The following is a 26240-nucleotide window of genomic DNA, read 5'->3' as shown; positions in this document are numbered from 1 at the left end:
TATAGCATTTGTTATAAATCAAGTGTCCTTTTGTGTGTAGAGTTGTTTCTGAACTTAAGTTATATTCTATTGGCTGAAAAGTCCATCCTTTCAATAAAAGCTCACCATCTTGATTACTGTAGCTTTATATGAGACTTGATATCTGGGTAAGTCCTTTCTACCATTTTTTTTTTCTTTTTCAAGTATGTCTTGGATGTTTTTGGCCTTTTTAATGCACATGTAAGTGTATTTGTTAAGTTTCCATATACACCTTAAAGTAACCTGCTGGTGATATGGAATTCATGGACTCTATATATTAATTTCAGGAGGAATATTTATTCTAATAAGCTTTCCAGTCTGGGAATTTGATATACATTTAATTATTTAAAAGAAGTGTTTATGTGTATTTCCATATTATTTTAATTTTTTTCTTTAGTTTTATTTTTGCCCCGGATTTATTGAGGTATGATTGATAAGTAAAAATTATATATATTTAGGTTGCACAATGTGATTTTTAAAAGAGGTGTTCAAATTGATGGTGTAGTAATATACACATACACTAGGAAATCATTATTTCAGTTTTTGAGGTCGTCTTTAATATAATCCAATAACGTGTTATACATCTTTGTTAGACCTTTTCTGAGGCACTTGGTATTTTTTGATGCTGTTAGAAATTCACTTTTGTTCTTGAACATAGTTCCACTGAATCTTCCAAGAATCTTTCTCATTATTCCATCTCTCTAACTTGTATCCTCACTATTTCTTACTCCACTGACCTAATCCCTTTAGCGTATGAACATATTCTGTATGCATTTAAAAAAAAGCCTTCAGTAGCTGCCTGTCTACTCGCTTCTCTCTTTCTTTCCTGAAAAACAATTTGAACATGCTAGTTTGCACTCTGTCTCTTGTCCCCCCTCCCAGTCAGTCACTTCCCAACCTGCTGTGATCTGATTCACTGCCATCCATCATGCTGCATCTGATCTGTCAGAGGACCTCCTGAGGATTAAAGCCAGGCTATGTTTCAAAGGCCTTATTTTGAGGTTTTAAAATTATAGAACATTGTTGATAATGATAACACTCTTAGTCATTGCTGTAATAATTGCATTAATAACGATATCAGTGATAAACTTTACCTTTGAGTGTTTTAATATGGCAGCACACTAGATCTACTATTTTTGCAGCCAGGCATTATCACAGGTGGGATGGCACATTCCAACGTTCAAGGTAAGTTCTACAGGGAAGCCTTCCTAATGTCACAACTTCTACTCTGTCCAGTTCTTGTCTCGCCTTTAAATTCTGGACTCCCATTCTCCTCTGGTTCTCCTTTTGCCCATCTAGGCTTTTTTCTTTAGTCTTATCCTCATGTTTCTCTTCCAGTGCCCGTGTCCTCAATCTGGATCCTCCCAAGGGTCTTGTCATTGGTTTTCTTCTCACTCCTCCTATCCTTCCTTGTGTGGTGTCCTCCACTTCCACAGTATCCGCTATTATTCACCACACTAACTTCGTTTTCTCTGGAGCCCAGCATGTACCTGGCTCATCGCTAGCTGGATGATAAATGCATGAATGAATGAGTCTTTAAACTTATGTCTGCCAAATTCATATTCCTAGCTCAGCCTTCAGCAGACTGAGAGATCTAAAACTATCTTAAATCTCCACTGGATGGTGTCCAGCCATCTCGGCTGAAGATTTACAAAACTGAGCTCATAATCTTTCTCTCCCAAACTTGCTCCTTCTCTTATATATATCTTACCCTGGTTAAAAGCACCACACTTCATCTATTTGCTCATTCCAGAAACCTGGCAGTCGCATAACTCCTTTTGTTATGCCAGCCTCAGAAAACAGTAATCAGAATCGACGAATGCACATTTCTTACACTCTGGTTTTTACTTCCCTGTCTCCTGGTACAATCCCTTTTGGCACACCTGTGTGTTTCATATGTTGGTGATTCATATGTTGGACTATTCTAGAAGAATTATAAAAAAGTGCAGATTTTACCCTTTCTGGGGTAAATAACATTATGATTTTCCCATGTGAAGAAAAAGAATCCTTGTAGTTTGGCAGCTTATATTTTGAGATTGCCCAAGAAAGAATCACACAAATACCCACTCCCCCATCCCCTCATTTTTAATTCTTCACACTGTTAGGTATACAAAATAATGGAAGAAAAAACTTGTGAAAAAACTGGAATTTTTATCCAGAAGTTAGATATTCAGATGCGTTGGCACTAAGTGGAGATTTTCAAAATTTTTATTTCCAATGTTCACAGAAATGTGGCTGAGAAAACTGAACTGTGCACTTCATTAATGTTAACTGCTGAACAACCAAATATCTTGCTTTCTGTCACTTCACCCTTTCCAAATGGAGTCATGTTAAATTCTTGCTGCAAGGGTCTCTGTGTACAGCTTTTGTGATGTCCTTCTGGGGTGCCTTATGTGTGGGGTGACTGACCTTTAGGAGTGCTGGCTCAAAGCCAGAGGGAAGAAAACAAAGATAGTACAGTTAGAGCAGAAGCTTTTATAACAAGCATGGTGAAACTGGCAATGATCATTTTTTCATAATGACATAGATACATCATGTGTGAAATCCATCTTAATAGACATTATACATGACTTAGGATATTGATTTATAAAATTCTTTTTAACAGCATTTTATACTGTGATGGACAGTATGAAGCTAGGATTGTGACCGACCGTGTCACTTTTAGTTTTAAGAGCCCTTCAGGGATTGACCAGAAAGAGGTCATGCCTCTTCTGATGCAGGTGAGGGAATACACAGTCCCAGCTTGGCTACCCCACCTTGAACATTCTAGCCTCAAAATCCCCTGTAGTGTCAGCAGAGACTTCCACTGAGACCGCATTAGAGCTTCATGTTTTCTTTGCCCGGACTTGCTTCTTTCTCTTTCTTTTCATTTCCTTCTACAGATGTTGATCCCTAAAGCATTACATAATAAACATCCTGCATACCAGTCTACATCTCAGAGTGTGCTTCCGAGAGAGCCCAACCTGCAACACCTACCACGTAAAAGTTTGATGAAGCTTTGGCAGATGAACATAGCATGAATGCGAATGCTGTGAGGCTTCCCCTAGCACAGGAAACTCATAAAGGTTACCAAGTAAACAGATTCATTCATTCTGGCAACATTTACATACCAGGCACTCTCAGGAATACAGAGATGAATAAGACATAATTCCTTGTCCTCTGGTGATGGATATAGACATGCACAAATGGTCACAATACAACACAATAAATGCTGTAGTGGGAGATGGCACAATGTTCTCATGGAACACAGATGAGAGAGCCATGAAGGCTGTCAGAGTGTTCCTGAAGACTTCACAGGAGGAAATATTTGATTGGAAAATTAAAGGGTAAAGATGAGAGACAGAACTGCAAGCTGGAGTGATGGCATACAAAGAGACAAAAAGGTGAAAAGAGGAATGACAGATTTAGGGGGAGTAGCTGTGTAAAATGTCTAGTGGGAAGGGGGGGGTCTAGGCTGTGATGAAGGTGGAAGTCATGAAAAATTATCCTAGAAAAGTAGTTGGACCAGAGCTAAAGAAGGGGTGGTTGCCTAGTGATAATGTATAAGGAGGAGATAAAGATATCTAAAGAAGACTTAGACTCCATGGGGGGCAACATTGAGGAAGAGCACTTAGTAAGAAACTTTGAAGAACCATCAAAGCGATAGAAGGAGAACTGGGAGAGCTGTGTTGCAAAAGGCAGGAAAGGAGAGAATTTCAGAGAGGTGATGGTCAACCTTGTTATGTGCTCCAGAGATGGTCAGTGGGTCGAGTACTTCAAAATTAGCCATTGTGCCCACATTGGAATGAGCAAGCAAATGGTGGCATACTCATAAATGGAATTCATGCAAGAAGAAAGGATAAAAACATGGAACATGGTGTTGAATGAGAAAAGTCAGATAAACTACAAAGTCAGGTTTAATTAAACCTATAGTGCTTAGGAATACTTGCTTACCTGGTAAAAATGCAAAAGAAAGCTAGAAGAATGAGTGCTCTAAATTAAGACAGTGTTTCCTTGAAAGGAGAAAAGGGTAATGAGCTGGATGGGCACGAGGGCAGCTGCTGGGGTCTGGTGTGTTCTCTTTCTTGATCTGAGGGATGTTTTTATGGGTGTTTCCAATGGGAGAACTCTTTGGACCGTACATTCTTATTTTGTGAGCTTTTCTGTGATGTAGTTTATATTTCACAATAAGTAAGGCTAACAAATAAGCAATTGGAATGATTAATCCAGAGTAATGGTAGCTCTTGGTGAGTAGCTTCACGAGAGTGATGAGTGGTGGTGGTCGGATTGTGTTTGGTTAAGAAAGTAAAACAACAAAATCTGGAAATGCAGATCATTTTCTTCATATTGGCGGGAAATAGGAAGAGATAATTTGGCCTTTTGGAGTAGGTAACCTTTAAGTTAGTAATAATCCTAAACTAAATGCCCTTAGTTAAAATTTATAACATATGCAGGTAAACAGAAGTAAATTACAAATAATTGAACAAAACGTTGTTAAAACTCATGGTGACAAGTGACTTTTTTTCTTAAACAGATTTTTGAAAGCTTTGTTCATAGCTGCTATTTAATGTTAATCTAATGAATGATTCTTAGAAATTTGGAATTATAAAAAGGGACTAACTACTTGAAAAAGTGAATAAACTAAAACACAAGCAACTCAAACATGTATCAGTAATCATTTGCCTTTAAGGGGCTGGAATCTTTGGTGTATTGGTATTTTTTAGTTTTAGCACAGTATTTGCACTTTGTAATGTTTTTGATATGGCAAATTACAACACATTTACTTACCTTCATGAAAACCCCAATTTTGACATCCACACTAATGTCCTCCTGCTGAGGCCAAGGAATGTTACGAATTAGACGGAACTTTTAAGGTATCATTCAACTTGTTCATTTCAGCACCCAGGTCACACAGTGATTGGAAAGCCACAAATGCCTGGGTCTCTTGCCTCTCAGTCCTGTGATAATTTCCCTCCTGCACCTTTAAGCTCGAAGATCACATCTTTGTGTGGCAGAAGATTCCAAGCAGTTCCTATGGTTTTGTTATAATGGAATTTGGTCTGTGCCAGCAACTAAAATGTTCTGTATTTGGAAATTGTTTTCTTTTAAGTCATAGTTTGAAAACACTGAATACTTCATAAAGTGTTATTTATAGTTAGTTTTGGGGTGGTATCATTTATTTAAGGAGAATTCATTTCCTTTGAGGAATGTGATCGAAAAATGTCTTGATTAATGGAAATTCACTGTCAATGCAACTCGTAATGCAAGCTTAAGTTCTGAGACAGGAGATCAGCTGCGTAATCTTGTCAGCGTCCATAACAACATGAGCACATTTATGTTGCCTCATTTCAGAATCTCAGATATCTTTGTGGATGGCCAAGGCTTCTGTTCTCATGGTAGAGTGAAGAAAGTAACCCCTGGCTGATCAAGGGGGTGGGTCCAGGGCTGTATTCTCAGATAAACCCTCCTTCAGAGAGCTTATTCTTAGTGTGCCCTTCTCATAGGAAACATTCCCTCCTTGAGCAGCACTGTCCCTTGTGACATCTTGTATGATGCAGGGAGCAAATTCTCAGTTTAGCTCTTACCAGGATTGTTCTTTTAACCAGTGATTCTGTTGTAAGGGCTACATTTCCCAAACTGAGGAGAACATTGTATCCAGGGAGTCTGCAAATCTTTATAGCTGTTGACCTTCTAAGTGACTATCAATGACATCTTCTAATTTATCACCTCACTGAGCTACTTTCATTATCTGTAACTCTCAACCCACTTAGATCTAGTCAACTTTGTGATATCAGTCCCTGTGTCTGAGGACCAACTCCTCTATCAGACTGTAGGTGTTTTGAAGACATGTTATGAGGCTGGGTAACCTTTGTGCACCCCAGTGCACCTAGAATGATGATAGGTACACACTAAGTTATTAATAATTACAAGTTAAGCAAAAGCTAATGTTTTCATTAAAACATTTTCTTAAAAGCCTTATTGCTTTTTTGTTTCTGTATGTCCAAGGGTAGTTAACTTGCTTTTTGTGCTCTGGACAATATTTGGCGGTATGACTATAAATAGCTTCTCTTCCCCTGGCCTCAGTGGCCTCTATGTGCCTTTATTCTAGAAAGCTGAATTTGCAAGGTTTCCCTTGACACCATTCCTGCAATGTTCCGACTCTCTCACCAGGAGCATGGCCTTCTGTAACATCTCCTATTTCTTCTCTTCTAGGGTTAAAAACATTTAGCACCATCTTGAAAATTGTTTTCTGTGAACGTTTATTTTAAATGATGTTACTATTCCATAGGAGACGAAATACAAAAACACAATAGAGGAACAATATGCAAAATAAATACAAACATCTGGGCAAAATGTAGTGGCATGCCAGCTCAAACATATTTTTCTGTTGTTAGTGTCTGCACAGTTTGTCTCTGGCTTTAATATTCATTTATGTGCCTATAATGCTTCCAGGCACAGTAAAAGAGCCCCAGGGCGTGGCTAACCTGAGGGCCCTTAGAGGCTTCCTGCAGGAAATTGCAGCTTTGCCTCTTACTGGCGGCCAGAGGTGGCTGTTCTCACTGGAGCTCTCACCCTTCAAGCCAGAAATGGGATTACCCCTGGGAACTCATTACCTCCTGTCAGAGGGTCGTTGATTTTCCTCTCTTTAATCACGTCTCAACTGCATAGATTTCACAAAACAGTAGAGAGAGAAATAGATACATTTGACAGGTAGGTTTTGAGGAAATGAACACGTAAATTGTATCTATGGAATTCAGGAGGCACGGTTCCCATGCCTCTGAGGACCTCATTTCCACATCAGCACTTGGTTATCTGAGTGACTACTTTACTCATGTGTGGAGAAGCCTGCTTCTCCTTGCAGGTTTATCTTCTTGATTTATCGTAAACATTTTAAAACTATAAGTAACTGTAATTGTTTATATTTATATTGACTGGCATTAGTTAAGTTTTGTGCTATTTAATTTGCTTTCTTTATTTTATGCTGAAGTTGTTTTTGGCTTTTAGAGAGCTTTACATTTTTCAAGTGCTGATAGACATATAACAGATGATACATTTATCCCCATATATTGATATATGAATATATGAATTTATATTTATATATATTTATATATGAATAAATTCTATATTAGGAATATGCTACATGTAATTCATATATATATATGAATACTTCCATTAACATTAATATATTAATATTCTGTTAACATTAACATTAGCGCTGTGAATCTAAAAAAAAAAAAAGATAACATTAACGCCATGAAACTGGTATGGCAGATTTTACAAATGTGGAAACTGAGACAGAAGTTTTGTGATTACTGTCACCCAGCTGATGAATGACAGTGTTCCTACTGAGATGTGAGGGTTAAGATTCAAAACGCAGTGTACCTGTGCCATCTCCTGCCAGAATTCTCTCCTGCTATTCTAAAGATGGCATGTGCTTCCCCTGTTGGTCTGTGCCCACCCAGATTTTTCTCTCAGTCAGTCATGAGATGACCCATTTTCTAAGGCTCAGTTCAAGTTCACCGCCTTCTTGAAAGCTGTCCCTGACAAAACCGTTGTGGAGGTGTTTTTCTATAAATATTTGTTATTTTTGCCACTTATTTTGTATTTGCTCCTATGTTATTTTGTGTAGTTATTTGACTATGCCAAATTAGATAGGTGGGGAGATAAGGTGAAAAACATGGGCTTTGGGCTCAAATCTTGACTGCTACTTACCAGCTTTATGGCACTTTTTTGTCTCTGTTGACTCATCTGTAAAATGAGGATTTTATTAATTCGTTTAAAAAGTATTTGTTAATGCCTACTATATTCCAGGTGCACACATTTGTGAAAAAGATTCAACCGGGCTCCTGCGTGGCTCAGTCGGTTAAGTGTACAACTCTTGGTTTTGGCTTAGGTCATGATCTTATGGTTTCGTGAGTTCAATGCATCGGGCTCTGTGCTGACAGCATGGAGCCTGCTGGAGGTTCTTTCTTTCCCACTCTCTGCCCCTCCCCCACTCATGCTAGCTTTGTCTCTCAAAATAAATAAATAAACTTAAAAAAAATACAAAAAAAATGTGAGGGAGACAGACTAACAAATAATCAAGACATTGTAAACAAGTGTGAAATGATACTAAAAATAAAACCAGGTGATAAAGTGGTGACTGTGAGAAAGGTTTACGTTAGCTAGGGTGGTCTTGAAAAGTCTCTATGAGGAAATTGATACTTTATCCTGAGACTTGATTGATGTGTAGAGTTAGTCTTGCAAAGACCTGATGAAGAGTTCTCCAGGCAGGAAGACCTGGAAGTGTGAAATCCCCCAGGTTTGAGATATCTTGGAGGAACAGAGGGAAGGCCAGAACAGATGGGGTATAGTGAGCAGGTGCTGTGATCAGATGTAGGGGGTGAGATGGCTGAGAAAGGGAAGGATCAAATCATAAGGGGCCTGTGGTATTAGTAAGGAGTTTGGGTTTTATTCTAATTGCTATAAGAAGTCAACGGAGAGGATAACAACCGCCCCCCCCTACTTTTGGGGATGCTGAATAGGTTGACACAGAAAAGCACTTAGCTCAAATCCTGATGTTAAGTGTTCAACATATTTTTATACCACCTTCACATATACTTTATTATTATAACTACACCATAAGCTCCTTAAATGCGGGTCTACATGTCATACTACCGCATTGCCTACACAGTGTGGCACACTGTGACATAGAAAACCTGACAGGGTTCTTTAGATGTGAGTGGTGGCCTAGTGTGCTGTTCAGAAATAGCCTTTCTGTATAGAGACATGCACTGTTCTGAGAAATTCAATCAATACACGAGGTTATCCGATGAGTTCCGTAACAGCAACTCGCATATAGTGGAGTGTGCAAGTATGCATATTTCTCTCCTCAATCTATATTTAATGGCCAATCTGGAAAAACATTGACTTTTATATGATTACCTGAGAGAGAGATGGAGAGAGAAAGAGAGGGAGAGAGAGAAAACAATAACACAAGTATAAGGGATGAAGGCTCCCTTTACTATTTTGGAAGGGAATGTCTTCAGAAAAGTCTTTTTCTTTCTTATTTGCCACACCATCTGCTTTTCAGATAAGCAGAACTAGGGAGTCCTTTATTGAGATACATACTGTTACTTAGACCCTGAGAGTTTATTTCTTTTTGGAAATGCCAAAGCATTTGAATTTTTCTGTGCTTCAGAGCATGTATTATTTTTTTTCTTTCTTACAGAAGAGATAGAAACCCATCTATCTGGGCTTCCTGGTAAAGGTTTCGTCCTGAAAGATAGCTTCCCAAGAGCCATTTGTCACCGTTTCTATGCATAAGAAGTGGGAAGATTCTTACACTTTTCCTTTGTATGTTCACATTCAGATCACTCACTCAGGGACATGCACTGGTTTTTAAATTGTCTTCTGTTTGGAATTAGAGACGCCTCTTGGGTTTTATGCAACTCCAAAACTGAGCCAATTTAGCTCTCTCCTGAATTGGTGGCCCTTTTTGTTGTCTCTCCTCATTTTCTTCATAGAGGGTCACCTTCAGATGATTAATAAGTACACTGCCTTCAGCTTCAAAATACATCATTTAAGAACATTTGTTTGATTTTCAGTCATCTAGTACCTTTCAAAGTAATCAGCAGAAAGGATAGAACTTTAATAAGTTAAAGGCAAATCATTATTTGATAAAATTCTCTTTTCACTCCTGTAAATCTTCAAGTTTCGTATTTCTTTTTGACAAAACTGTCAAATAAAATCCAACAAGAAGATAGGAGCAGAACCATGAAATCAAAACTGCTTTTATTCCTTTGATTTGCCCAGTCTTTAATAGTAAGTGGGATGTAGCTTTTGTTTCCCAACACAAATGGAAATTTTTTGAGAGTACAGATCATGCCACATATTTCTGTTTCCTCCATTAGGGCCAAAACCTGGCTAGATGCTCAACACACACATAGTAAGCTGATTAGAACACTTGAGCCATTAAACTTGCATTGTTGTTTGATGCCTTCCTCCTGCATCTTAAAACCTTAAGATATCCCACTGAGCCCTTGAATTTGGCACAATGCAAGAGAAGATGGAGTACTAACAGAGCCTTATCACTTATATGCTTCTACTCTGCTGCACTTGTGCTGTTAATTCAGGCCCTCCAGAAGAAAGCATATGTACTCTTTTAGAAAAAAAAAAAAGGAAGACTCTGAAAGTGAGAATTCAAACGAGGATAGCTTAATTTCATTCTCTCCAAAATCTGTGAAATACAAGACAGCATTCTTTAAAGCTTTTTACTGAAGGCTAAGGGTGAGATAGTAGTGATGTTTTGATGTCTAGAACATCGACTGTTTTTCTTTCTAAGCTTTTGCAACAAGGATTATGGATAACAGTGAAACAGATGATACTTTGTAGACTGAGGTCTTGTGAAAACAAAAATATATGATTCACTTCTGTTAGGTATATTATGAAAGATGTGACAGCAAACCATTAACCTGCAGCCATTTCTCATGAGGATGAGAGAGAGCTGGTCTGAGGCAGGTGTTTTGAACTGTAAGTCCTGAATCTTCTCTCTGGATTGAGAAATGCTCTGTATTGGATGTAGTTTCTTGCCATAAGTCTCAAAAATTAAGCTATGTACCCCTCCCAAATCTTAGCTACTCTTAGGAAGTTTTTGGATCTATATGAATGAATTCCTCTTTATGGGAGAATTACATTGGTTGACAACATGTCAAAGCTGAAAAGAGAGAGGTAGAAGATGTGTATTTAACACTTTGAACTCCTGTGGAATCTGTTGCTTAATTTTACCACCTCAAGAATTTAAGAATTTGGAAAGGAAGATTTCATTTACTAATAACAACTGTATTAGGAACATTGTTTTAAGAGTTCGGTATACTAATGATTGTTTAGAGCCTTTTATTTATTTATTTATTTATTAATTTTTTAAAAATGTTTATTTATTTTTGAGAGAGACAGAGACAGAATGCAAGTGGGTTGGAGCAGAGAGAGAGGGAGGCACAGAATCTGAAGCAGGCTCGAGGCTCCAAGCTGTCAGCACAGAGCCAGACGTGGGGCTCGACTCACAAACTGTGAGATCATGACCTGAGCTGAAGTCGGACGCTCAACTGACTGAGCCACCCAGGCGCCCCTGTTTAGAGCCTTTTAAACTGGCAAAAGTAACTTTAAATAATGAATACTCAAGATTGCTAAGAGGTTGAAACTGATATTCCTGTACTTTTGTGGTAGATTGTTTTCCACCACAAATTGGAAAGCAATCTGGCATATGGATTGAAAATAAAAACATTGATAGTCTTTTTTTCAGGATTTTCATTTTTTAGTGGAAATAATTGGAAGCAAGAGACAAATGCACAAAAATTTCATTGAGGTCATATGCATAATTATAAAAGCAAAACAAAATGAACTCAAAATAAATGAGCAATAGTTGTGGAATGCTTATTCAGGTTAGGATACCTCCATTCAGTGGCCTTCAAAATAATGGTTAAGTACCAATAAAAACATGGTAAAAAATATTATTATACAATTAGTGAAAGAAGGCTGACTCTTAAATTATTCCAGTATTACAACTATCAAACTGGTTTGAAAGAAATGTATTAAAATTATAATATTAGTTATGTTTGGGTAATGGTATTATTTATTTATTCAGCCAATAAATAGACTATGTAAATCACATATATTCTCATGTAATCCTCATACAAATTTTTCATTGGTATTCTGTTTTAGAATAGTATGTAGGAAAATACATAAATAATAAGATGCTTTATGCCAGAAACTTAGTGTTCAGGTTTATTGTTCAGGCATCATTCCAATACTTTGGATACTGAAGATATGCTCGGGTCTTTATTTTTCCTTGAAAATGTATCAATTTATCAATTGCATGACTAGGGACTAAAGTACATGAAGGTTCTTTCAACAACCCAGAAAATCTGCATTTCAGATATGAAGGTTATAGTTCCAGTCAAAAGTTCTATTATCAAGACAGTTGCTGTTGAGATAGAGAAGACTGAGTGACTTCCATCAATCCTATAGACTTTAAAGGTATGTCCAAGGTGACACTACTACTTAACTTCTCTGTGGCCAATTTCCTCATCTTAAAGTGGTGATAATAGTCATAAGGTTGTTCTGAGGATTAAGTATGTGTGTGTGCGCACGTGTGTTGTATCTCAAATTTAGAGCAGTGCTTGGCACGTAGGGAGTTGTCAACAAATGGGAGCCAGTACTGTAGTTGTGTTGATCTAGTTGTAACTTCATATGCAACATGCCATCACTTCCCATTATTTGTTCTCCCTATTACTTGATTATATCGTCTGCTTATTCTTCAAACTAATTTTGGCACTAACTACCAAATTTCAGTAAAACAAAGGCAATGAAAATTAAGCTACAATTTTGTAATGTGTCTTCCCATTCATATAGGTCTGGCACATTTTTTGTCCGGTTGATTCCTAGTAATTTTAGATTTGAATTTAGAATTAGATTTTAGATTAGAATTTAGAATTAGAGTTTTTTCATACCATTTCTTAATTGGTTATTAGAAGAGTTATTGATTTTGGTTGGATGATCTTGTATCTGGCAACTGTTGTGTGCCTTTGTTTTAGTTCTAACTAGTTTTCTGGTTTATCTCTCTGTTAACTAGTAAACAAGACAGTCTGCAAAATGACTTTTGTTGCCTACCAGCTAATGTTTAATGATTCATCTCTTTTTTTGTCTTTTGCATTAGCTATGAACAATTCTACATAATTACACTGATAATAGATGTCTTTATTTAAAGTATTTTCAGTGTTAACCTCTTAATGTGTTTATTTGTATTCGATAGATACCATTCATCAATTTATGAGACATTTCATCTATCTTTAACTTTGGTATAATTTATTTGTATTAATTAATTAATTAATTTGCAGTTTTATACCTTTATTTGACAATCAGTGATTGGTTCTTGTCCACATTCACTGTAGATATTTGAAGGTGGTGACAGGTATATAGGTAAACAACATATAGAACTTGTTGGGTGAATCTTCATCTTCGCTGTGTTTTCTGGAAAACTTCATGTGGATACAGTAAGCAGCATTCCTCATTTCCTTTGGCCCAGACAGCTTTGTTGAGCCTGGTGTCAATGAGCACATCTAGAGTTCCCATCTCCTTTACGGCAAATTTCTGGATCTCTTTGAGTGCACCAGGGGCATGCTTCTTGAAACCCACTCCATGGATGTGCTTGAGAATATTGATGGTGTATTATCTGGTCATTACTTTGTTGGTGGCAGAGTGGCCCTTATTCTTCTCACCACTCTTCTTTGTGGGAGCCTTTCTACCTGCTCTGTCTGGGAAGGAAGAGCACGAGGTATTGTAGGAGAGGGAAACCAGTGTGCAAGTACGTAGTGTAATTCTTAAAACTCAAGAACAAGTCTTCAATTTTATCACAGACTTCTCCCTCATGTTAGGATGATCATGAAATTAAATAGTTAACACACAGACTCTTAATACATTTTTTAGCATTGGATGACTCTTTTACTTCTAGAATAAATCCTGCTTGGCAATTGAATAATATTTTCTTTTAATATCCTTCTATATTTTGTTCACTCAGATATTATGTTTAGGAATTTTACATCTGTTTTCCAGAAGAGATAAAAATCCATAGTATAGTGCGTGTGTGTGCACGCACACGTGTACATGCATGTGTGTATTACATTTTTCTCACTTTGTGATCAGTTTTGAATTCTTTTCTAGAATCAAATATAAAGTATACTAATCTTCACTTCTTACTATTGTTTGAAGCCTGTAGTTTTAAAAAAACTTACCTGGAAAGTCATCTGAGAGTATTTTCTGAGGAGAGATAAATCTTTTTTTTTAAAGTTTATTTATTTATTTTGGGGGAGAGAGAGAGAGAGAGAGAGAGAGAGAGAGAGAGAGAGAGAGAGAGAGAAGCAGAGAGAGAAGGAGAGAATCCCAATCAGGGGCTCTATCTCATGAACTGTGAGATCATGACCTGAGCCTAAATCAAGAGTTGGTCATTTAACCAACTGAGCCACCCAGACACCCCCAGACTCTTAATTTTAAGATGATGTAATAATTCTGATGATACTCTGATTTCAGATTTTTTTTTTTTTGCAAACATTTTTCCTTCATTGGTAAGATTACAGGTTTTATTCTTTACCTTTGGAATTCACAAATTTTGTTGGATGGCATCTAGATTATATTCCACAATTTACCCTATGCCTACTACAAAACCCTTGGAGAAAATTCAAGTAACTCCTCTCTGAAAATTTGGGACTTCATCAGTTCAAGTAAATTTTCCTGTATTATTTTCTTCATCGTTTTCTACTTCTTACCTCTTTCTTGTTAGGTAGATGTTAGGTCTTCTGGATTGTTCTTCTGTCTCAATATTTCTCATCTTTTTGTTCTGCTGCATTGAAGATGGGAGGGCTTCTCAGCAAGGTCTTGAAGTTCACTAATTCAGCTTTAAGCCTGTATCTTTCTGATGTTTTTTACTTAAATTTGTCATTTGAGCAATCTTAGTTTTAATAAAAAAACCCCACTTTGTTGAGGTATGATCGATACACAAAAAGCTCTACATATTTAATGTATACAATTTGGTGAGTTTGGAGGTAAGTGAAACCATCACTGCAATCAATGCCATGAACATATCCAATTACTTCTTTTTTCTAGTATCTTCATTAATTTTTGTGGATGTAACATCTCTTAAAGTTTCTAAGAATTCTAATTATATTTATTTTAAACTTCTATGATATATCAACTTTGTTTTTGAAGATGTTAGTTCCTTGGCTTAGTCCAACAACTGTTTTCACATTATTGGCTTTTCTGAAATATTTGTATTTATAATTGAGGTCTGAGATTGGCAAGTAATGATAGCTAGAGATGATTTCCCAGAAAATGTGAAGAAAATAATTCCTTCGGTGAGTGAATTTAAATTCTGTTCATAAAGATTTGGCTGGAGAGAGGGTGCATGGTTGTGACCAGAAGATATTGCTTCTAGATTACTCAAGAGTTTGCTTAATAGATGTAGAGGATGCGTGTTCATAAGGGAACTAGAAGTTACCTGAAGCACCACGTGGTATTATCTTTCTTTTGTCCCAATAACTTCTGTAAAATTCCTTTGGCAGAACTTCCATTTTATTTAGAGAGCTCTTTTTGAGGCATTAGTCAGGAGGCTTAGGTATACTCAGCAGTACAGTAATTTTGCAGCTCACCATTCCACTACCCAATTGTGCTTCTAGTCCCTGCTGTCTTTGATCTTGGTGTTCTTCTTGGATTCTGAGGGGAACACTCACTTCTTTAGTAGTCTTCTCTTGTGCCTTTTTGGTGCTATAGGTTCAGCTCTGTGAGATTTTACCATCAATATGAACCTATCTGCCTGTGTCTTCTAGAAATTCCCCACTGTTCTGGTCTGTGGCTGGCACCCTTCCCAGGTTTCTCGTGCTACCATGGATTCATTTTTATTTTTAAATCTCTGTGTTCTTTGAGTGGCATCCTGGGAAGTAGGAAAGATTAATACATATGCTCAGATATCCATCACAAAGCAGAAAAAAACTCAGTTTTTAGTACTAGCACAAAAAAAATTTCTTAGTTCTGAGGAGTCAGCATAGTTTATTTTACAAAATGTGTCATTTTTCTTTTAGTTTAAGCTTTGAAATATTGTTTCAAAAATATTAAGTGTCAGGTACTGTGCCACGTGCTTTGCACACATTTTTCAATATCTTAATAACTGTAGAAATTCATATTATTTTTCGGGGTGCCGAGGTGGCTCAGTCGGTTAAGCATTAGAATCTTGGTTTCAGCTCAAGTCATGATCTCACGGTTCCTGGATGGAGGCCCACAGCAGCTCCTGGGCTGATGGTGTGGAGTCTGCTTGGGATTCTTCCTCTCCCTCTCTTTCTTCCCCTTCCTTCCCCCTCCTCCCTCTCTCAAAATAAATAAATAAACTTTAAAAAAATTAAAAAAAAAGATATCAAGTTATTTTTCTATTTTACAGATTAAAAAGCAAATGCCTGGGAAACTTGAACCAGTAAATGATTTTAATCAATCCAATGCTTTCCAAAGCCATATTTTTCAAAAGAATAAATTAATTTAAATATAGAACACTGGAGACTTCATAGCATTACTTAAAATGTTAAGTTTTATGGTTTCATAATTTGGCTAAAGACTACAGGTGTATGTAATATTTTCCACATCACAGATTTCAAAGAAGACATTAAATATTTGCATTGACTTTGGAAGAGATTGTCTCAATCCACTAAATGTTTAATTTTTCCAATTATTTCATTCTGGTGTCCATTTTCCTTATCCCTTCGGAGATAGCAATCACTATAATACATTACTAAAGGTATGTGTTTATCAACATTTATATCTATATGTCTATCATTGTTGTGTTGGCAACAATTATTTCCATGATCTAAGTATCAGCTACACATCTTTCTGTGGAATAAAGGTTTGGCCATAGTATGATAAACATTTCTGAAAAATAAACACACAACAGTTCAATGATCATAGTCATGAATAGGGACGAAGAATGGGGGCACTGAGCATTTTTGGTCCCCTTGTAACCTTAAATACTTGCTTATCTTTTTAACAACTCGTCTGTGGTCATTTATAATTCAGAGAGTTTAGTCCAGTAAATTTGTTCAGGTTGCATTAATGGCCACAGAGGTCTGAGGAGAGAAAAATTACTTAAGTTTATTGAAATAAGGAAAAATGTAAAACTCCAGCTCATTATTTAAACAAAAAGATGAAACTATTTATTAGCGATGTGAGTAAAATTATGTTAATTATCTAATGCTACTGACATCATTTAAGTGACAAAAGAATTCTTTAAAATGCTTTAACATTGTGTAACTTGCTGTCACTCCTTATGGATTTGAGTTTTAAGAATGGTCCAAGCTACTTTTTATATTTCTCTGTAACTTACCTTTGATAATTGCCACTTGCCAAATCATGAAATTAGAATAGATGCTGTTCTTATATGCTCTGTGAAAGAAAGGGTGACAAAAATACATCATCACCACCCCCATCCACAAAACAGTTAACTTTATTTTATTTTTAATTGATATTATTTCACTTGAGACAATTAAATATGCACAGACAACATTGTGTCTTAATTTAGTTATTGTACACAACTTTATCTATTTTCTGGCCATTTTTGGCCATTTGCATAGTCTTTTTGGGGGTACAGTTGGTATTTAGACCGTAGGGATAATTTCCCCCTTTTTTCTTCCTCCCTTCTTTCTCTCCCTCTCTGCCTTCTCTCTCTCCTTCTCTCCTTTCTCTCTTCACTTCTCTTCCCCCCTCCTCTACCCTCCTCCCTTCTCCCTTTCATTATTATTATTTTTTCTTTCTAGTTGTCATCATTATATTATAGATCGAAGTTGTAATGTATAGATAGAGAGTTTAGGTCTATCTTCTAAATTTATCTGAGGCTAGGCTAATAATCTTGTCGTTATCACCTTTTGTAGCTTCTTTAAGCAACTAAGCTCTTTTATTTTTTCCTCTGTTCTCCATTTGGAGTTGCTATTTATGTGAGTGCTTATCATACTTGGCATATGTTCTCAGTTTTTTTTTCCTAATTCACTTACTCAGACTCCTAATTAGTGGTGAATTACTCCTTCATTTTATCACCTGATTCTTGAAGGAAGCAGCCTATTCTGGAAATGTTTAAAAGTAAATGGAAATCAAAAAATTATGTGAAAATGCATTCATGATTTAACTCAACTGATGAGAGTATTTGTCTTAGCTGCTTAAAGTTCGGGTTGTTTTCTAATCATCTTTGTTTTTAATTTAATACCTTTAAATTCTGAAGAATGGATACATCCCTACCCATTTCTAGTTATACTGAAGCCAGAAATGAGAGAAAAATAATTTTCAGCTGCAAAAAGTTGCTACTTTATATTTTTGTATAGATCTGTAGGGAAGCTTCTTATAACAGAGGGATCAAAAGTTGACCCAAACTGGGGAAACTGAATTAAGTCTTAATGAAGACTTAAATGCAAATATAATTGTATTTGAACCACCTCTTGAAATAAAAGGATTCTTGACAATGAAAATTTATTTTATATTTTTTATTAAAAACATTGTCCACATTCACTATAAAAATTTTGTAAAATAGGGGAAAATATAAAGGAAAAAACATCTCACTGCCAATAGATATTTACTGTAACTTTTTGACATTGATTTTCTATATCTTTTTGGCACATGGATGTTTGTGCACAAATATACACATATTTTAATTTTCTAAAAAATGTTTATTTTTGAGAGAGAGACAGTCAGAGCATGAGCAGGGGATGGGCAGAGAGAGAGGAAGACACAGAATCCAAAGCAGGCTCCAAGCTCTGAGCTGTCAGCACAGAGCCCGATGCGGAGCTCGAACTGGCAAACTGCGAGATCATGATCTGAGCTGAAGTCGGACATTAACCGACTAAGCCCCCCAGGCATCCCTACACATGTTTTAAAAACATGTTTTTAAAAAACACATGTTTTACACATGTTTTAAAGAAAGCACACTGTATATCGTTTAAACTTTAACAAATTTATCAATTTTGTTGGCTCAAATGGAGCTAAGATCATTTTTTAAAATGTGCTGAAACCTGGCATCAAACTAATCCCTGAATTAAAAATTTATTTCAAACTGATCTGTTACAGAAGAATTTTTAAATCCTCGAGTATGCTTCTAAATCTCTCATTAGTCGCTTCATATCACTTTAATTTGTAATCATTGGGGGAGAGGCGATAGATTCCCCTGTGTATTTCGTTATTGAAATCGTAATTTTATTCCTTAATTTGAAAAGCTCCAATAACCTTTACTATTGAAGAAAGTTTTAAGCTCATTCTAAAGAAATCTCTCTAACTTTGCTGCTATGAAATTGTTTTAAGTAGAAACAGAAGCTATTAACAGAAGTTAATAGCTGCAATGGGTGATCCATTTTGACTAAACCACTCTCAGGAATAGAGGCAGATTCAAGGTTGCTGGGTCTGATTTGGAGGGTCTTCTTCTTTTTTTTTTTTTTTTAATATATGAAATTTATTGTCAAATTGGTTTCCATACAACACCCAGTGCTCATCCCAAAAGGTGCCCTCCTCAATACCCATCACCCATCCTCCTCTCCCTCCCACCCCCCATCAACCCTCAGTTTGTTCTCAGTTTTTAACAGTCTCTTATGCTTTGGCTCTCTCCCATTCTAACCTCTTTTTTTTTTTTTTCCTTCCCCTCCCCCATGGGTTTCTCTTAAGTTTCTCAGGATCCACATAAGAGTGAAACCATATGGTATCTGTCTTTCTCTGTATGGCTTATTTCACTTAGCATCACACTCTCCAGTTCCATCCACGTGGCTACAAAAGGCCATATTTCATTCTTTCTCATTGCCAAGTAGTATTCCATTGTGTCTTCTTTAAGAAAAAAATTATATTGCACTTGGCAACTGTAATGAAAATATATGTTTGTAAGTACATTGCTATGGCCACTTCCAGAGTCTTGGAAGGAACCCCTGTAAATGAGGAGCTTCTGATGCTTAAGGCTTCATTAGCTCCATGTTAAATTTTCCTTGGCTCAGGAGTTAACATTAGTTTTCATTTGAGAAGCATAGTTACATTTCACAACACTATGTTACTGATTGTAGATTTGTAGGTACTTATTTCAATGGGAAGAAATGGTGGGAAGAGCTGGGCCTGTACAGAAGGTTCTGCAGGCTAAGACTAACAGAGGAGCTTTTATGTGCCTGAACCTTCAGGTGATGGCCTAGTGGCCATATTATTGATGCATTATTATTTCAGATTCAGAAGTCACAAAAGGCAGTCTAAACTGGTAGCCAAATAAGGAGAAGGTCAGAAGCTGAAACAGAAGTCCCTATCTCAGGAGCCAAGAAAGTAACCAGAAAGGCAGCCCTTGGTGAACACAGGTGCTGTTGCCCATGACCATCTGGGTTCAAGTGATCAGAGATGGGATAATATCGACCCATGATGTGACAATGAGCCTGGCATATGCTGAGGATATTCTTGAGTAAGACGACTTTCCAAATTTTAAATTATGGAAAGAGAACATGATTTGGAACCAAAAAATCTGCATTTGAGTTCACTTGTTGCCTCTTAATAGCTGTGTCATCTTGGGCAAGATTCAGTTTCCTGAAATTTAGTGGCTTAAAGTAACAAAGTTACGTTTTTTCATGAATCTGCATTTGGGTGGGGTTCAGTGGGGACAGCTTGTCTCTTCTCGAGTTGGCATGAGATGCAGTGGATCAAAGGCTGGAGGCTAGAATGATCTGGGACCTTATTCACTCACTGGTCTGGTGATTGATGCTGGCTGTCTGCTAGGACCTCTGGCTGTGGCTGAACATCTACACATGGTGTCTCCACATGGCTACTTGGCGTCCTCATGGTGTGGTAGCTGGTTTCCAAGGGCAAGTATCCCTAGATAACCAGGCAAAGCTGAATCACACTTCTAGCTTGGCTTCAGAAGTCAAACAAGGTCATTTCAAGGGGGAGAGAACACACACTACATTTCTCAATAGAGAAGTGCCAATGTCATTCTATAAGACAAACGTGTCAGTCTCTTTAGAAAATACAATCTGCCACAAGAATAATAATAACACATATTTATTGAATACTTAATGGACATCAAATGTTAAGTGATTTACACACATATATTGCCTCATTTAATTTATCACGAGAACACTCAGGTTGGTGCTGTTATTGTCTTGATTTTATAGATGATGAAAATGAGGCATTGTGAGTTTTACATCAAGAGTCAAGATTTGAACCCAGGTTTCTAGAGTTCATGCATTCTCAATCCTCAAATAGCAGAATTGTTTTCAGAATTAAATAAGATAATATACCTGAAAGAACTTTGTGAATTATAAATTTGCTATGCAAATTTAGTCATTTTAAGAAAAAAAATTTGGGGAACATTTTCAGAAGTATTAATATTTAAGATTTAGTACAGCATACATGTGTCTGAGTAGGTTACAAAATTAATTTAATAAATGATAATAGAATGGAATTTTTTGATGTTTTTTTGATGTTTCCAGAAGGTAAAACCTCTTAGAGTCCTCTTTTCTCTTGTACCCACTGATCATTCTGTTCCCTACTCTAGCATCTTTGGCCATGCTCTGTATTTCCATTATGGAATCAGAGAAGGTTAAAGCTATGATAAGCCTTAGGTTTTATATGGACCAACTCCCTTATGTATTCCTGGAATTTTTAGTTGTGACTTCTAGAAACTTAATGACCTTTCAGAATAAATAATAATATGGAGTGTTTTTTTTTCTCTGATGTTTTCATTTGAGTTGTTTATACAACCCTAAAGAATGACAGAATTGAGGTGAAAGACTTTTTATTTTATTTTGGAGGTTAAATATTTAGGTTGAAATGTTCTTTTTGTCACCCATTAATATTTAACCAAATGGTAATATGTGTGTAGCACAGGAAGGAAAACAGAAGATAACATTCCTCATGATCCTACAGCTTGCATTGCATGAGAAGCAGCCACCAGAAACAGTGACTGGTTTCAAACTAGCAGAGGCTTATGATTCAGGATATATGGATTTATTGAAGTGTAGTTGTTTCATTAAACAAGACCAAGAAAGCCCATGTGTGTATATGAGTGTACGTGTGACAGGGAAATTAATGTCAATTACTCTTTTCAACACCACTCCCCATCTGTTCCACTTGAAGCTTACAGGGAATAGGTTGTTGGCAGGACAAAGCCAGGACTTTCCTTGGGGTGTTTCTGTAGTATGCTGAGAGAGGCTGCAAAGAGTAACCTGGGAAGGTGGCAAGGATGTGGTCCCTGGTTCCCCTCGAACTGAACCTCAAACTTCGTTGCTACTTAAGTTTGGCCACTCCATGCCTGTTTGGGACAGAAGGTCATGTTTGAATGATAACTGCATGTTGTTAAAGGTCTTAAACTCTAGTCCAGGACTGTCTTGTATGGCCAGCATTAGGGTCACCATATTGCAGAAGCTTCTTCTGCAACAGAAAGGGCCCCGATTGATTTTTTGTGTGGGTTGGGGTTTTCTGACTCCTGAGGGAACTTGGGTTATCAGTTTAGGATCATGGTTTGTCTGGAACCCAGATGCTTAAAGCTAAAGTCACAGATGCCAGGAGCTTTTTTTTTTTTTTTTCTTTTCCTATCCAGAGCAAAAAGATCAGTTAGGGCACAGGCATCCATTTTGCAATCTAGACATTTCTGGTGGTCAGACTGTAAGATTTCAGGTATATTGGCTTTAGCAAGGCAATTATGGGAAGAGAAATGTTGGCTGTCGATATTCAATCCTGATGCTGCTTCAGTGTATAATTAGGATAATTCAGGTAACTAGAAGTCATGGAGAATTCTACCGTAATATAGTTGAATTACACTGCTATGGCTCAAGATTTTGAGAACAAGTTAAAAAAAAGGGTTGATTATATTTGCACTGTTGTTTCCTAAGGCTTTAGAGTTTAGTTTTCCTCTCTTCCCCATCCCTTTCTTCTCCCTTTCTTCCTACCTTCCTCCCTTCCTCCCTCTCTTCCTTCTTTTTTTCAAAGAAAAATACAAAGACCTTTATAAGGCATTGTATCAGTCAGTGCACTTATTAGTTATGACATTTATGTTTTAAATGTAAATAAGCAATAACGGAAGTAAATCATAAAGTTTTTTTAAAGAATAACAGGTGATGAATATATCATAGTCAAGAGAAAGTAAATGTTGAATAGTTGAAAATGAATTTGTTTGGTTTTATATTTTTAAAGTTTTTTATATTTTCATGGTAGTTAACTCCCAATACTATGTTAAGATTTAAAGGAAACATTGTGATAAGCTATTTTTTCCCTCAATGAACTCACCTTCTACTATATTTTATTAATGATGAAGTTATTCGGTGTTTTCAGAGGTAAAGCTTTAGATAATCTTATTTTCCGTATTAAATCAACATTAATTTCACTTAGAAAAGTCTAAGAAAGGAAGCAATTAATTTCTGAGAGGTTTAATATTAAGAAGCAAGAGATTTTACCCAAGCTCAGACTGTAATGTTGTGCAGAAATGCATTTGTTGGGCTAAATTCTTTCTGAAGTTCCTTCTAATTACATGAAGGAAATAAATATATGAATAAAAATGTATCTGCTGTCATGCTCTTCAACTTTCTCATTAACTGATTCTTCTTAGAGTGGAATTATCACTGTTATCACTACTGATGAACTCAGATCAAAATTGTTGCCACTTTTCTAGCCAGCCTAGAGTAAACTGAAGGCCCTAGTGAGCTCTTTCCCCCAAGGGCTATTGTTTCTCCCTAGAAGAAAGTTAGCTTCATAATAACTCTATGAAGACATTATATATTGTTTCCAGAATTAGAAAAAGTAAACACTGTCTACTCTTCTAAGTAGCTATTTAATCAATTAAAACTTGGGAACTGGGAGGACAGCACACATTTCATTGATTATTTCATTGAGCAGTGGCTGAGAATAAATGTGTTCCCACTGCCACAGAATGCTATGATCTTAAAGTAAATTTCAAGACTAGTTTTCTCCCCCTACATGTCACTTTTTGCATGTGTGGAGCCTGAACGGTAATGTACAATTCTATTTTATAGGGCTATGTGGTAGAGAGATTGCTGTCCCCAAAATGAGGAGCCCTAGGTTTTGATGTGGTGCTGCCACTAAATTTCTTTGTCACCATGGTGATTTTCTTCATTTTTTTGAAGTCCACTTATAAAATAAGGGTTAGAGATAAGGTAATCTCTAAGATTCCCTGTGCTCTAAAATTATATACATAAAATATTATATATATAAAATGCTAAAGGGCAGTGATACATACCTCCTGAATTCCTTTGGGACTTGTAATCCAATATAATCATATTTCAATGGGATAAAGAGTTTTTATCAGGCAGACTAATCATATAGTTGCTACATGAATTGGTCCATACTCGTGAGTTGTCCAACAAGTTATTGAGTTGAAACATTGCCCATGCACTGAACTGGACAAAGGTGATACAGACGTGGCCCTTACCTTCACAAGTATACACAGTAATGGGGTATACAGGCATTAAGCAAATAGCCACACCAATATATATATATATATATATATATATATATATATATATATATATATGTATGGTTACACATTTATCCATATCTCACCATAAGTGCTATGAAGGAAATAAACAGGGTGTGGTGATGGAGCTAACATGGGGGTCACTTTATATCAGGTGGTTAGGGAAGATGTCCATGAGTAAGAGACAGAGCTGAGAAACTCAAACCTGAATGATGAAAAAGAAGTAAGTCTAACAAAGATGGAGGGAAGCAAATGAGTCAAGGTTCTGAGCAAAGAGAGATTTATACATTTGAAAACAAAAAGGGGTCCCATGTGGCTGCAGAAATGACTGGTAAAGTGGTAAGAAGTGAAGTGGGCATGGCAGGAAGCAGGAGGTCACACAGGGCCATGTGACTTTTGGATTCCATCCTAAGTGTCAGGGGAAACCACTAAGGAGATCTGAGCCAGTAAATGAGTTGATCCAATTGTGTTTAAGACAGCCATAATTTCTGGGTTGAGAATGGATTGGAGAGAAATAAGAGTGTCTTTTACACAGAAGACTTACAGTAGTCCTGGAGACAGAGACGATGAAGACTGGACTAAGGTAATGACAGTGGATAGATTCAACATAGATTAAGGAACCGATAGGTTATAGGTGAGAAAGACTAAGGAAATCACATGGTTACATTTTTTAAAGCAATTTTTTTAATGTTTATTTATTTTTGAGAGAGACGGAGACAGAATGCGAGTGGATTAGGGGCAGAGAGAGAGAGGGAGATACAGAATCCGAAGCATGCTCCGGCTCCGAGTTGTCAGCACAGAGCCTGATGTGGGGCTCGAACTCACAAGCTGTGAGATCGTGACCTGAGCTGAAGTTGGACGCTCAACCAACTGAACCACCCAGGTGCCCTAGGCATGGTTTCATTTTTAATGTGCATATAAATATATTTAAATTAGTTTCCATTAAAGACGACTTTTTAGTGTATTGTTCACACATAGTTATATGCATGTATGTGTCTGTGTATGTATGTATTTGGAATTGTCATACATTTTATTGTTTATTCCTCTCTTATTCTTTTTTTTTTTTTAGTTAACTACAAAGACCTATAATTACTCTTGTATTAGAATGGGTCCAAGGAACAGACAAATGTGTAAGATATAGTATTAATGCTTTAACTTTCTGGTCTTTCAGAATCAAAATACTCAGCTTCTTTAAAACCAAGTACAGCTTTTCCTTCCTTGGGGAAGCCTTTCCTATTCTTGCCAACAGAGTATGGATACTCTTTCCTCTGGCCTGCCCTTCAGCACCATCCACGTGATGCAATCATGCCTTTGCATGTCTGATTCTTCCAGACCTGAGTTTATCTAGTGCATGGACTCTCTTCTATTCATTTGTTTGCCTGTAAGTGCATGGACTCTCTTCTATTCATGTGTTTGCCCATAAGTGCCTCCCTCTGCCTGACACACACATGCTAGAAGATAACTGAACAACAAAGAGATCATATCCATTCTTGGGATGTGGTACTTATCTTTCTATGTTCCCTCATGATGGTAGGAAAATGGAGATCAGAGAGTTGCTTATTTGAGTTTCTACATGTCTGCTATCATTTCTCTATAATAAGTCAGAGATATTGGATGGTTGTGATTTGGCTGTCATAGATCTTGGCAAAGTGTCATAGGAAGAACTTAATCAACAGTTCCTGTGTGGTTCATCAACTCAAAGCTCTTCAAATTGAAAGGCAGCTCAGAGGAAAGCAAGCCTGCAAAGCATTCACTCTGCACTGCAATGTGATAGCCCAAGCTTACCTAAAATGCTTGATTCCCAATATGGGCTTCTTACAAATAATGTTTCCTTTCTTGGTTTTTAATGGTGAAAATGGATGATGATTTCATACCAAAATGAGAAACTGGACCATGACACATTTTCAGTTTTCAGCTATTAAATTATATATTGTGTTAACACATAGGGATAAGGAAACAGATACCACATATGGATAAAGGAAATTACAGTGGATGATTTCTACTCAGATTCTTTGCAAACTCTTCATATTTTATTTATGTATGTTTTAACTCTAGCATTACCATTAACTGTATCATCTTTGTTTGTCATCTCATTAAATGCCCATCCAGTTCCCTCTTGGTAGTCTTCTTGTCAAAATGTACTGTGAAGATTTTAAATAACAGATGTAAAGAATTATTCACCATCAGTGCGTGCTTGCATATGATCCAAGGATAACCACAGGAAAGTACCCGAGACCCAGTGTGC

The 26240-nt window shown here is 36.7% G+C and overlaps 1 protein-coding gene and 1 pseudogene across 5 annotated transcripts in view; one reads left to right on the top strand and one right to left on the bottom strand.

Moving 5' to 3' along the window:
- The window catches only part of GRM1 (glutamate metabotropic receptor 1), a 421316-nt gene that overhangs the window by 78664 nt on the left and 316412 nt on the right, over positions 1–26240 (top strand). The gene's annotated exons all lie outside the window — the stretch shown is intronic.
- On the bottom strand, positions 12918–20346 carry LOC109252465 (60S ribosomal protein L31-like; annotated as a pseudogene).

The sequence above is a fragment of the Panthera pardus genome, unplaced genomic scaffold, assembly GCF_024362965.1.
Source record: "Panthera pardus isolate Hobbes unplaced genomic scaffold, ASM2436296v1 HiC_scaffold_17, whole genome shotgun sequence".
In the NCBI taxonomy this organism is placed as follows: Eukaryota; Metazoa; Chordata; class Mammalia; order Carnivora; family Felidae; genus Panthera; species Panthera pardus.
This window is presented reverse-complemented; position numbering and strand designations above follow the sequence as displayed.